This window comes from Callithrix jacchus, chromosome 6 (genome assembly GCF_049354715.1).
Source record: "Callithrix jacchus isolate 240 chromosome 6, calJac240_pri, whole genome shotgun sequence".
Classification (NCBI taxonomy): Eukaryota; Metazoa; Chordata; class Mammalia; order Primates; family Cebidae; genus Callithrix; species Callithrix jacchus.
Genome location: NC_133507.1, coordinates 46350608 through 46362423, shown reverse-complemented (window position 1 = coordinate 46362423; position 11816 = coordinate 46350608). Strand labels below are relative to the sequence as shown.

At 38.1% G+C, this 11816-nt stretch overlaps 1 pseudogene across 1 annotated transcript; it reads right to left on the bottom strand.

The window, feature by feature from the left end:
* Nucleotides 1-8140: 8140 nt before the first annotated feature.
* Nucleotides 8141-9514, bottom strand: LOC118154536 (stress-associated endoplasmic reticulum protein 1 pseudogene; annotated as a pseudogene). The gene has a single exon (XR_013518850.1). The product of XR_013518850.1 is annotated as a stress-associated endoplasmic reticulum protein 1 pseudogene (transcript).
* Between the last annotated feature and the right edge of the window lie 2302 nt (nt 9515-11816).

Genomic DNA, 11816 nt, shown 5'->3' with positions numbered 1-11816 from the left:
TTGCCTCCTCCCAAGCCTAAACCAGGAAGAAGTCAAAACCCTGAATAAACCAGTAACAAGATCTGAAGCTGAGGTAGCAATTAAGAGCCTACCACATAAAAAAAGCCCAGGTCCAGATGGGTTTACAGCCGAATTCTACCAGACATACAAAGAGGAGCTGGTACCATTCCTTTTGAAACTATTCCAAATAATCCAAAAAGAGGGAATCCTTCCCAAATCATTTTATGAGACCAACATCTTCCTGATACCAAAACCAGGCAGAGACTCAACAAGAAAAGAAAACTTAAGGTCAATATCCATGATGAACATAGATGCAAAAATCTTCAATAAAATACTGGCAAGCCGATTGCAATGGCATATCAAAAAGCTTACCCACCATGATCAAGTAGGATTCATCCCGAAGATGCAAGGCTGGTTCAACATATGCAAGTCTATAAACGTAATTCACCACATAAACAGAACCAAAAACAAAAACCATATGATTATCTCAATTGATGCAGAGTAGGCCTTTAACAAAATTCAACAGCCCTTTATGCTAAAAACCCTCAATATACTAGGTATTGATGGAATGCATCTCAATATAATAAAAGCTATTTCCAACGAACCAACAGCCAATATCATACTAAATGGGCAAAAACTGAAAGCATTCCCTTTGAAATCTGGCACTAGACAAGGATGCCCTCTCTCACCACTCCTATTCAATACAGTACTGGAAGTTCTAGGCAGAGCAATCAGGCAAGAAAAAGAAATAAAGGCTATTCGAATAGGAAAGGAGGAAGCCAAATTGTCTCTATTTGCAATGACATGATTGTATATCTAGAAGACGCCATCATCTCAGCCCAAAATCTCCTGAAACTGATAAGCAACTTCAGCAAAGTCTCAGGATACAAAATCAATGTGCAAAAATCACAGCATTCCTATACACCGATAACAGACTTAAAGAGAGCCAAATCAAGATCATACTGCCATTCACAACTGCTACAAAAAAATGAAATACTGAGAAATACAACTAACAAGGAAAGTAAAGGACCTCTTCAAGGAGAACTACAAACTACTGCTCAACAAATTAAGAGAGGACACAAACAGATGGAGAAACATTCCATGTTCATGGTTAGGAAGAATCAATATTGTGAAAATGGCCACGCTGCCCAAAGTAATTTACAGATTCAATGCTATCCCCATCAAGCTACCAATGACCTTCTTCACAGAACTGGAAAAAACCACCTTAAACTTCATATGGAACCAAACGACAGCCCACATAGCCAACTCAATTCTAAGCAAAAAGAACAAAGCAGGAGGCATCGAACTACTGCACTTCAAACCATACTACAAGGCTACAGTAATCAAAACAGCATGGTACTGGTACCAAAACAGAGATATAGACCAATGGAACAAAACAGAGGCCAAGGAGGCAACACAACATATCTACAACCATCTGATCTTTGACAAACCTGACGAAACAAGCAATGGGTAAAGGACTCCCTGTTTAATAAATGGTGTTGGGAAAACTGGCTAGCCATGTGCAGAAAGCAGAAACTGGACCCCTTCCTGACAACTTACACTAAAATTAACTCCAGATGGATTAAAGACTTAAACTTAAGACCTAACACCATAAAAACCCTACAAGAAAACCTAGGCAAAACCATTCAGAACACAGGCATAGGCAAGGACTTCATGACCAAAACACCAAAAGCATTGGCAACAAAGGCCAAAATAGACAAATGGGACCTAATCAAACTCCACAGCTTCTGCACGGCAAAAGAAACAGTCATTAGAGTGAATTGGCAACCAGCAGAATGGGAAAAAATTTTTGCAGTCTACCCATCTGACAAAGGCTGATATCCAGAATTTACAAAGAACTAAAACAGATTTACAAGAAAAAACAAACAAGCCCATTCAAAAGTGGGCAAAGGATATGAACAGATACTTTACAAAAGAAGATATACATGAGGCCAACAAACATATGAAAAAATGTTCATCATCACTGGTCATTAGAGAAATGCAAATCAAAACTACATTGAGATACCATCTCACACCAGTTAGAATGGCAATCATTAAAAAATCTGGAGACAACAGATGCTGGAGAGGATGTGGAGAAGTAGGAACACTTTTACACTGTTGGTGGGAGTGTAAATTAGTTCAACCATTGTGGAAGACAGTGTGGCGATTCCTCAAGGACCTAGAAATAGAAATTCCATTTGACCCAGCAATCCCATTACTGGCTATATATCCAAAGGATTATAAATCTTTTTATTATAAGGACACACGCACACAAATTTTCATTACAGCACAGTTTACGATAGCAAAGACCTGGAACCAACCCAAATCCCCATCGATGATAGACTGGACAGGGAAAATGTGGCACATATACACTATGGAATACTATGCACCCATCAAAAACAATGAGTTCATGTCCTTGGTAGGGACATGGATGAACCTGGAAACCATCATTCTCAGCAAACTGACGCAAGAACAGAAAATCAAACACCGCATGTTCTCACTCATAGGTCGGTGTTGAACAATGAGAACACATGGACACAGGGAGGGGAGCACTACACACTGGGGTCTGTTGGGGGAAAACAGGGGAGGGAGAGCAGGGGGTGGTGAGTTGGGGAGAGATAGCATAGGGAGAAAAGCCAGATATAGGTGAAGGGGAGGAAGGCAGCAAATGACACTGCCATGTGTATACCTATGCAACTATCTTGCATGTTCTTCACATGTACCCCAAAACCTGAAATGAAAAATAAAATAAAATAAAAAATTTAAAAAAAGAAAAACATTAAAAAACTTCATCAGTGACTTTTTTTTTTTTTTACAGGTTCTTGCTCTGCCACCCAGGCTAGAGTACAATGGCATGCTCACAGCTCACTGCAGCCTCAACCTGGGCTCAAGCAATCCTCTCACCTCAACTTCCCTGGTAGCTAGAACTATAGGGATGCACCACCACACCTGGCTAATTTTTATATTTTTTGTACAAAAACTAAATTTTGTACAAAATTACGGATTTCACCATGTTGCCCAGGCTGGGACATCTTTTTTAAGATAGGAATTTAATAAAAGCATAATATAGTTTTATACATGTTAAATAGCAAACAAATACATATATACTGTTTTTTAAATGGCACTTAATCTTTAAAAAGACCTGAAGTTTGCTTCTGGAAGTGTATATAGGAAAGGTTGCAGCTTGTGAGTTACTGGGAAGTGATACAAGGAGGATTCTCACAGTTTGTGATGTTTCACAGCTTTAAATCCTTTTGATGCAGGGAAGGCAAGGGTCAAAATTGGGGCTTAGCCCAGGAGGTTCTTGGTCACCCAAGAAAGAATTCAAGTGTGAACCAGCAGCAGAAGAAAACAGCTTTACTGAGGCAGTAGCATTACAGCTACCTGACTGCTCCTGCAGAGCAGGGCTACTCCATAGGCAGTGGACAGAGAGTAACAGCTCAAGGACAGTTCTGCAGTCGTATTTATACCCACTTTCAATTACATGTAAATTAAGGAGCAGGTTATTCAGAAATTTCTAGAAAAGGGGTTGTAACTTCCAGGTTGCTGCTATGGAAAGGGCAGTAACTTTCAGATGTTGCTATGGCAATGATAAACTGTCATGGGGCTGGTGGGTATATTTTATAGAGAGGTACTTTTGGTGCCTCTTCCTTTCTTCAGCTAGTCTTCAATTTGGTCTGGAGTCGAGTCCTACCTCCTACTTCACCGGGGCTTGTTTTTTGGCCTTTAAGATGTAGATCCTTCAAGGGATGCATGTTTAATATTTCCCATTTCCTCAAAACTATAGTTTGATACAATATATAGCCTACATCTTCAATTCACTTGTGTTTCACTGCTGGAAATTCTTTTTTAATTATTTATTTTTTTATTTTAGAGATAGTGTCTTGCTCTGTTGCCCAGGCTGGAGTGCAATGCTGCAATCAGAGTTCACTGCAGCCTCAAACTCCTGGGATGAAACCATCCTCTGCCTCACCCTCCCAACTGCGGGATTACAGGCATGAGCCACCACACCTATCTGGAAATTCTTCTGTGGCTTTTTTGTACACAAAAAAAGCCTGACAGCTGAAGATTTTGAAAACTATAGTGATGTTTAAAATTGCCAAACCATCACCTCTAAATTAAAAAAAAAAAACACATTATTCAGGATTTGGCAATGTCTATTTAAGATCTTTGTATATAGATTCCTCTTTCTCTTTGAAAGAAACTGTTCTTAACACACTTTAGTCTTCAACCTATATTCCACAATTTTTCCATTTCTTCTATTTCTTGAGACCTTTTCTTGTTGACTTAATGCATTTGCACTTGTTCCAGCCACAGATGTTTCTTTTATTTTGTGGAGTTTCTGACTGTCTACAATGTGAACTTCTTTATATCTTTTACCTAAGAGATATTGTTACCAAAATACCAGGCCTTTGGTCCAGGTCCAGTTATTTGCCACACAGAAGACCAATCACTGAGATGAGCATTGCCAGAGAAGACTTTAATCAAGAGCTATCGCTGAGGAGATGGGTGATCAGTTTCAAATCTATCTTTCTGACCAACTAAAAGTAGGGGTTTATATAGCAGGGAAGAAATGTAATCATGTGTGGGAAAACAGTAATTTAGGGAGGGTAAGGAAGAAAAGTTGGTCAACAGGAAGTAGATACATGGTTAGGCAGTCATGATTGGTGAAGAGTCTGGTGTCTTATTTTTCAAACGCAATGATCTGGTAAGTTTCAGTTCCTGGATACTATCTGGGACTACTGAGAGTTCATATCCTGAGAAAGGAACTCAGGTAAGACAATTATAAGTTTCTCAAGTTCTAACACTGGGATGCTTAGTTTCTATGTTTTTTTCAACGATCCCTAAATATCAGCTCTATGGAATAATTGGGCTGGTTTCAATATCACATATTTTCTCATTTCCCTTAAAACTTTTACTATATCATGGCTTTACCCAATATTTACAGTTTTTCTCTTTCATGCACTGCTTAGCATTTTGAACCAGCCTTCTTAGGCATGTTTGGGAAGTTAAATCAGTGTTGTCGCTGCTGTTGTTTAACATAGAAAAGTTTACAAATGTGTAAAATAATAGCAAAATACAACCTTATCAGATAAGATATGCAGTGAACTGAGGTAGATGTCTGAGGACTGTGTGTGTGTGTGTGTGTGTGTGTGTGTGTGTGTGTCTGTGTGTGTGTTTTGTACTCCTCCATAGGATAACACAGTTAAGCTGGGTGCAGTTTTTTGTGTGAGTTTTCTTATGCACAATTTTATGTTTCCAACATAAAATTGTGCATAAGAAAATGCAAATTTAGTGTTATGATCAAACTATTCCCTAATATATGAATTGCATTGGAACAACTTCTGTTTTCAAAACAAGTGTAATAGCAAAACTGACTGCACTTTCTAAATGTGGAAAAAGATAAAATTGATTCCACAAAAATAACCTCCAAATGGATCAAAGATCTGAAGGTAAAAAATAAAACAAGTACAAGAAGAAGACAAGTACAAGACTAGAATTTCTATATAGCTTACGAGTGGAGAAAGTTTTCTAACCCCAAGCACAAAACCCAGAAACAATGAAAGATTTACAAAGTTGACTATATCAAAAACTGTTTAAATCATGACGAAAAAATAAAATAAATGCAAAGTCAATGAAAAAAATAACAAGTAGGAATAAAAGCTTGCAGCTTTTCACTAGCAAAGGGCTTAACTACTTTTTAGATAAAGACCTGATGATCAATAAGTATGATGACAGCATCTATTGGTAAGGCTTTGAGGAAAAAAATTGCTGATAAGTGGTTCAACAGAGGATGGAATGTTTCTCCATCTGTTTGTGTCCTCTGCCAAAATGTTACATCAGGAATATCGATCTAAAGTGCTTTTGCTTTTTGATGATGCACCTTCCTCCCCATCTTATGTATCCAATATTTTCTTTCCACTTCTATAACAAAAGTCTCCTCTACTAATTGGCAAGTGAAGCTGGCTATATTATCCCTGACAAGATAATTTGCATTTTAATAAGACACAAAATCTATTCTACTAGGCATTAGAGCAATATTAATTATCATATGTCATATAATGATTCTGTACCACATAATGAGCTTGATTTGAATCAAGCTGAAGAGCCGTAACAGCCCACCCTTCTAGAGAAACTGAAAAACACTGAGATACAAAAGACCTATAAAGAGACTTAGACTCCTACACAATAATAGTGGGCAACTTCAACATCAATATTAGATAGATCAACGAGACAGAAAATTAATGATATCCAGGACTTGAACTCAGATCTGGAACAAGTAAACTTAATAAACATTTATAGAACTCTCCACTTTAAATACACAAAATATACATTCTTATCAGTACCACATCACACCTACTCACAGGTTTAAATGAAATATTGGTTGGCCATTATTAAGCACAATTATTGGCATAAAAGAGGTTTTCAATACCCATTTTTAGAATAAAGCAACACTCCCATTCTCTCTCCCTCTTCCTCTTTCTTCCTCTCCTTCATTCCTTTTTCTTTCTCTCTTTCTTTAAAAAAACAAAAATACAAAAATTAGCCAGGCATGGTGGTGTATGCTGGTAGATCCAGCTACTCAGGAGGCTGAGGTGAGAGGATCACCTGAGCCTGAGGAGGGTGAGGCCACAGTGAGTCATCATTGCATCACTGCCCTCCAGCCTGGGTGGCAAAGTAAGACTATGTCTCAGAATATATTTAAAAAAAGAGAAATTGAAAAATATTTTCTATACCCTAATTTTCCTTCCTCTCCAATAGGCAAGTTTATGGACTGGAAACTTTCTGATCACTCCAGAAGTCATCTGCAAAGTAGGGAGAGAACTGAACTGAAATACATCTTCCAAATATATGCAACAATAACAAAAATGAAAAAAATCTATTAACATAATTAAATGTTTTTTCTTCTTTAATCTGCTATAGTAATGACTTATGTGAATAGATTTCCTAGGGTTAAACTATCTTTCAGCCTTGAAATCCAAGCACTACTTGTTTATGGTTTATTTCTAACTTAATCCATTCTTTTTTTTTTTTTTTTCAAATATTCAGGGAACTTTATTTTTAAAGAATAAATCAAGTGAGACACAGCTTTTGTTTACCCAAACATGCATAATCCAACCTGAATATAAAATGCACTTAATTGGTAAATTACACATGAAATACAAAGGGAATGCAATTTTACATACGTAAAATGATTGCCAGCTTTAGCAATTAAACAGTCAAATGTATCAGAACATTATACATTAAAAAACAAAAACGACAACTTAAAGCCAATTATCTACAAAAAAAAAACAAGGAAAATTCTGATATGGAATGGTTTGACTGAAAGCAAAGAATAAGGCACCTGCTATGAATTTAGCGCAACCATAAAATAGAAATAGTTAACCAAGATACTTGTTTCAAAAAGGGAAACAAGTACAAAGATTGATTAACTGGGTGAGAAAGGCAGTAACAATTTAGTTAAAAACCTGCTGGCCCAAGGTCAGTTGATTCATTTCTTACTCCAGAAAGTCCTTAACCACTCCGCTCCCTTACTGTTCTCCTTGTTTGAGGGTATCAGAAGCCCTCTATGAGGTTCACACTGTGTATAGACTAGGTAGCAGATTTCCCTTCTGTTCCTCTTAAAACACCTTATTTTAAAGAATTATTTTAAAGGCAATTAACAAAGCAAACACAAGCAGCTTTCTTTCCAATGCATTAATACATAGACACTGCTCAGGTTTTTTTCCACCAAGTTATGGCTAAGTATACAAAGAGCCAATACTTGCAGTTTTCAACAGTACTAGAAAACCCAAATCTTGCCCTATCACCCACACCCTTACCATTAGTAAAAGGTAAATTTGATCAATCATAACCTAGAAAATCATATAACAAAGGGAAGACTAAAGACTGATCCTTATCCGTAAATCCATTCAATTAAAGATGCCACTTTAGGCTGATGTGTCTAGTACCCTAAAGGCATTTCGATCATTAATCTAGAAAAAGCATTTCCAAAGTAAGTATAACTTTGTAGTTGATGTGCCTTTTTTTGCTATTAAAAGTGCTACTTAACATGCTAAAATAAAATATCTTATGGCACATTGGCCTCAACAGCATGTTCTGACGAGGCATTCATTTTTAGTAGTATTTTTCCCTAAAATTTTGTTTGGCATAGTAAATCCCTTGGATATACTAAAATTATTCTGGTGAAATCAAGGTAACATAAACAAACCTTCCCTGACTGACTTCTCTCCACCACGGTAGCTTTTAGTGAAACCACAGTAACTGATTAAGTTAGAAAATGATCAATTTTTTTTTTCAATGGCATCTTGGGTTACTATACTTGCTCATGTAAGATCCATGGTAGTGTAATGGAAACAATATTGGTAAAATAGATGTTGTAGCTAAAGCATCTCCTTTTATATTAGACATTTAGAAGCTTTTAAAAATATTTAGATGCTAAAGGTTGTGGTAAAACTAGGCTGTGTAGTTGTTCCATTTATAAGCACCTTATTACAGGACAGTTACATGACCCTGTAAGGAAGTGTGCTTTCAGGTCAAGAGAGTAATAAAGTGCCTAGCTATATAAAAACCACAAGACTTCAAACTGTAATTTAAGCTAGCTGCATTTATACATTAGGGTTAACAAAATCTAGACCCTGTGTATGCAGACTTAGCCTAATTGTCCCTTCTGTGTTAATAACCACATTTAAAAAACTTACTCTTTATTGACTGAATAAGTAGGGTCCACTACTTTATCTTAATCAAATTTTATTGCTTTATTCATGTGGTGTTTTTTGCAAGGCACTGTGGTATGGACTAGAAAACTTGGAATGACTCATGAAGAAACCTTGGAATGACACATGAAGCATGATAGGAAAGTCATTCTGAGGCAGGATGCTTTACTGAATTGTTTTCAACCAGGGTATCAAACATCAGGAATGAGTTCAAGTTAAAATTCACAGGAGAATGGAAACATCTTAAGGTCAGTCACTTCACATGCCCATCCTGATACTTAGAATAATCTGGAAAATTGCAGAGCCACAAACAACAAAAATGAAGAGAGCCAATAACCAGGGTCCTACAGACGCCTTCTCTTCGGGGGCATTTCTCGAGGTCTTGGCGACGTTGCCGCGCTGGGTGATGTTCTTACTGTGCTTCTCGTTGGCCATACGGATCCTCTGCTTGGCGACCATCTTCGCGGCGCCACCACCTGCCCCGGCCACGCCTCGGACTAGCTCGCTCGCCTGCCTCCTCTCGAGCCGCTGCGAGGCTCCGCTCCTAGGTGCTCGCCGCGCTGCTGGAGCGCCGACTTTCTCAGGCCAGGCGCTAGCTACGGCCGCTGGGCCTGGGCGCGGCAAACGCGGAGGCTGAGCACTAGCTGGGCACCGGCCGCCTACTGACTGGCCGAGGGAGGCGGGTGCGCGGGAGGAAGAGAACTGACCGCCTGGCCGTTCTCACGCCGCCGTTGCCGCCGCCTTGGCCGCCGCCGGGAGCGCGGAGTGAAAGAGGAAGGAAACGCAACGCAACAACCGGACCACTTAATCCATTCTTAAATTTAATTCGCTAATATTTTATTTAGATATTTATATCTATTTATGTATATTTTTGTTTGAACTATTCTTACTAGTATTCAGTATTAAGGTTGCCTTTAAAAAATTAATTGTGGCCATTTTCCATATTTTTTAGTCTGAAATAGGCAGTAATAGAGGAATTATATGTTCTTTGAAAGTTAGGTTTAATTCAGGTATAAAACAATCAGGCATAAAACCATAACAGTTGATGGGTATCCTTAAGAACCTTTCCTACTTCTTAGACAGTAATCAGTGTAAACATGTCTGACTCCTCTTGGGTCATTTCATTTGCTTAATCAGTGGTTACTTAATTTACTGATTTTAAAAATAAAACCATTTCCATTTTTATTGCCCCAATTAGTTGGCACCTGTAGTCTTTGCTACTTGGGAAGCTTAGGTGGCGTGATAGCTTGAGCCCACAAGTTTAAGGTTGCAGTGAGCTACGATCATGCAATTGCACTCCAGCCTGGGTGACAGAGAGAGACCCTGTCTCTTTAAAGTAAAAAATAAAAACTATAAGCAAATGGGAACTCAACAATTAAAACAACTCCCCAGAATCCTATGAACCTTTGTTTCTAATTTCAAATATATACAAAATCAGTAAAGAGTATAGTGAACTCCCATTTATCTATTACCCAACCTCAACAAGTATCAATTTCGGTCACTTATATTCATTTAACTTCTACTCAATCCTCCCCATCCCATATTATTTTGAAGCAAATCACAAATACCATATCATTTCATCATAAATATTTGTATTCCCTATTTAATAAGGAATCTCTTTTAACATAATCACAATACTGTATTTGTATTTTCCTAGCAGCTAATAATGTTGAGTAGCCTTTTATGTGCTTACAGGTCATTTGCACAACTTCTTTGTATAAATGTCTTTGGCCATTTTTAACAATTGGGTTACTTGTTTTGTTATTGAATTGTAAGAGTTACTAAATATATTCTGGATTGTTGAGAAATGTTAAGTTTATGAAAACTGAGAAATGCTGAGTATATTATAAAAGATATTGTTTGCTGGGAAGAAGGATGGCAAAGAAAACCTAGACAGCCCACCCCCCAACCCCCGCCAAGTAGATAACTACTTGGGGCATTCCAAAGTGGCAGGACAATGTATAAATATTATACACTAGTTAAAACAATTCTTTAACATAGCTGACCTTGTCCTGGTGGCTCCCTTGTGGAGCATACTTTTTAGCTTGTTTGTAATCAGTGGTAAACGGGCAACAGCTGCCTCCTTGGTGTAGTTTTTGTGTTATGAGAAAATACAGATCACCTGTTTGTTAATAATAATCACCAGTTCAGAGAGAATAACTATATGGATCAGAATCCACCTGGGGCCTTCAGCCTGGAATGCTGTCAGCCCCCGAGGCTCTCAGCTCAGAAGGCAATTGGTGTCCCAAATAGACCCACTTTGCTATTCTTTCTGGGTGTCTGCCTCTCAGTTCCTTCAGCGCTGCCTGGATGAGGGTCTCTACAGCTGAGCTGATGCTTGGCACTGGACACTAGACCCTTATCATATACATGTTTTTCAAATATTTTCTTCCTTTCAGTGTGTTGTCAGATCACTTTCTTGATAGTGTTCTTTTTTGTTGAGATGGAGCCTCGCTCTGTCACCTGGGTTGGAGTGAAATGGTGCAAACTTGGCTCACTGCAACCTCTGCCTACCAGGTTCAGATGATTCTCCTGTCAGCCTTCTGAGCAGCTGAGATTATAGGCACCCACCACCACACCCAACTAATTTTTGCATTTTTGTTAGAGACGGAGTTTCCCAATGTTGGCCAGGCTGGTCTCGAACTCCTGACCTCAGGTGGTCCACCCACCTCAGCCTCCCAAAATGCTGGGATTACAGTTATGAGCCACTTTACCCAGCCTCTTGACAGTGTTCTTATAAAAACAAAACTGTTTAATTCTGATGAAGTCTGTTTTATTTCTTCTTTGGTTGTTTCTATCTTTGGTATTATATCTAAATAGCTAAGAGACCATTGCCTAATCCAACATCATATTTACACCTATAGTTTTGTCTTAGATAAATAAATATTTTATGTCATTGATTCATTCTGACTTAATTTTTCTATGTAGTTTGAATAGAGGCCCAACTTCATTCTTTTGCATGTGGATATCCAGCTGTCCTAAAACCATTTGTTGCAAACACTTCTCTCCCACTAAATTGTTTTGGCTTCTTTGTTGAAAATCAATTGACCATAAACGTATGGATTTGTTTCTGGACTCTAAGATCTATTGAGATATACT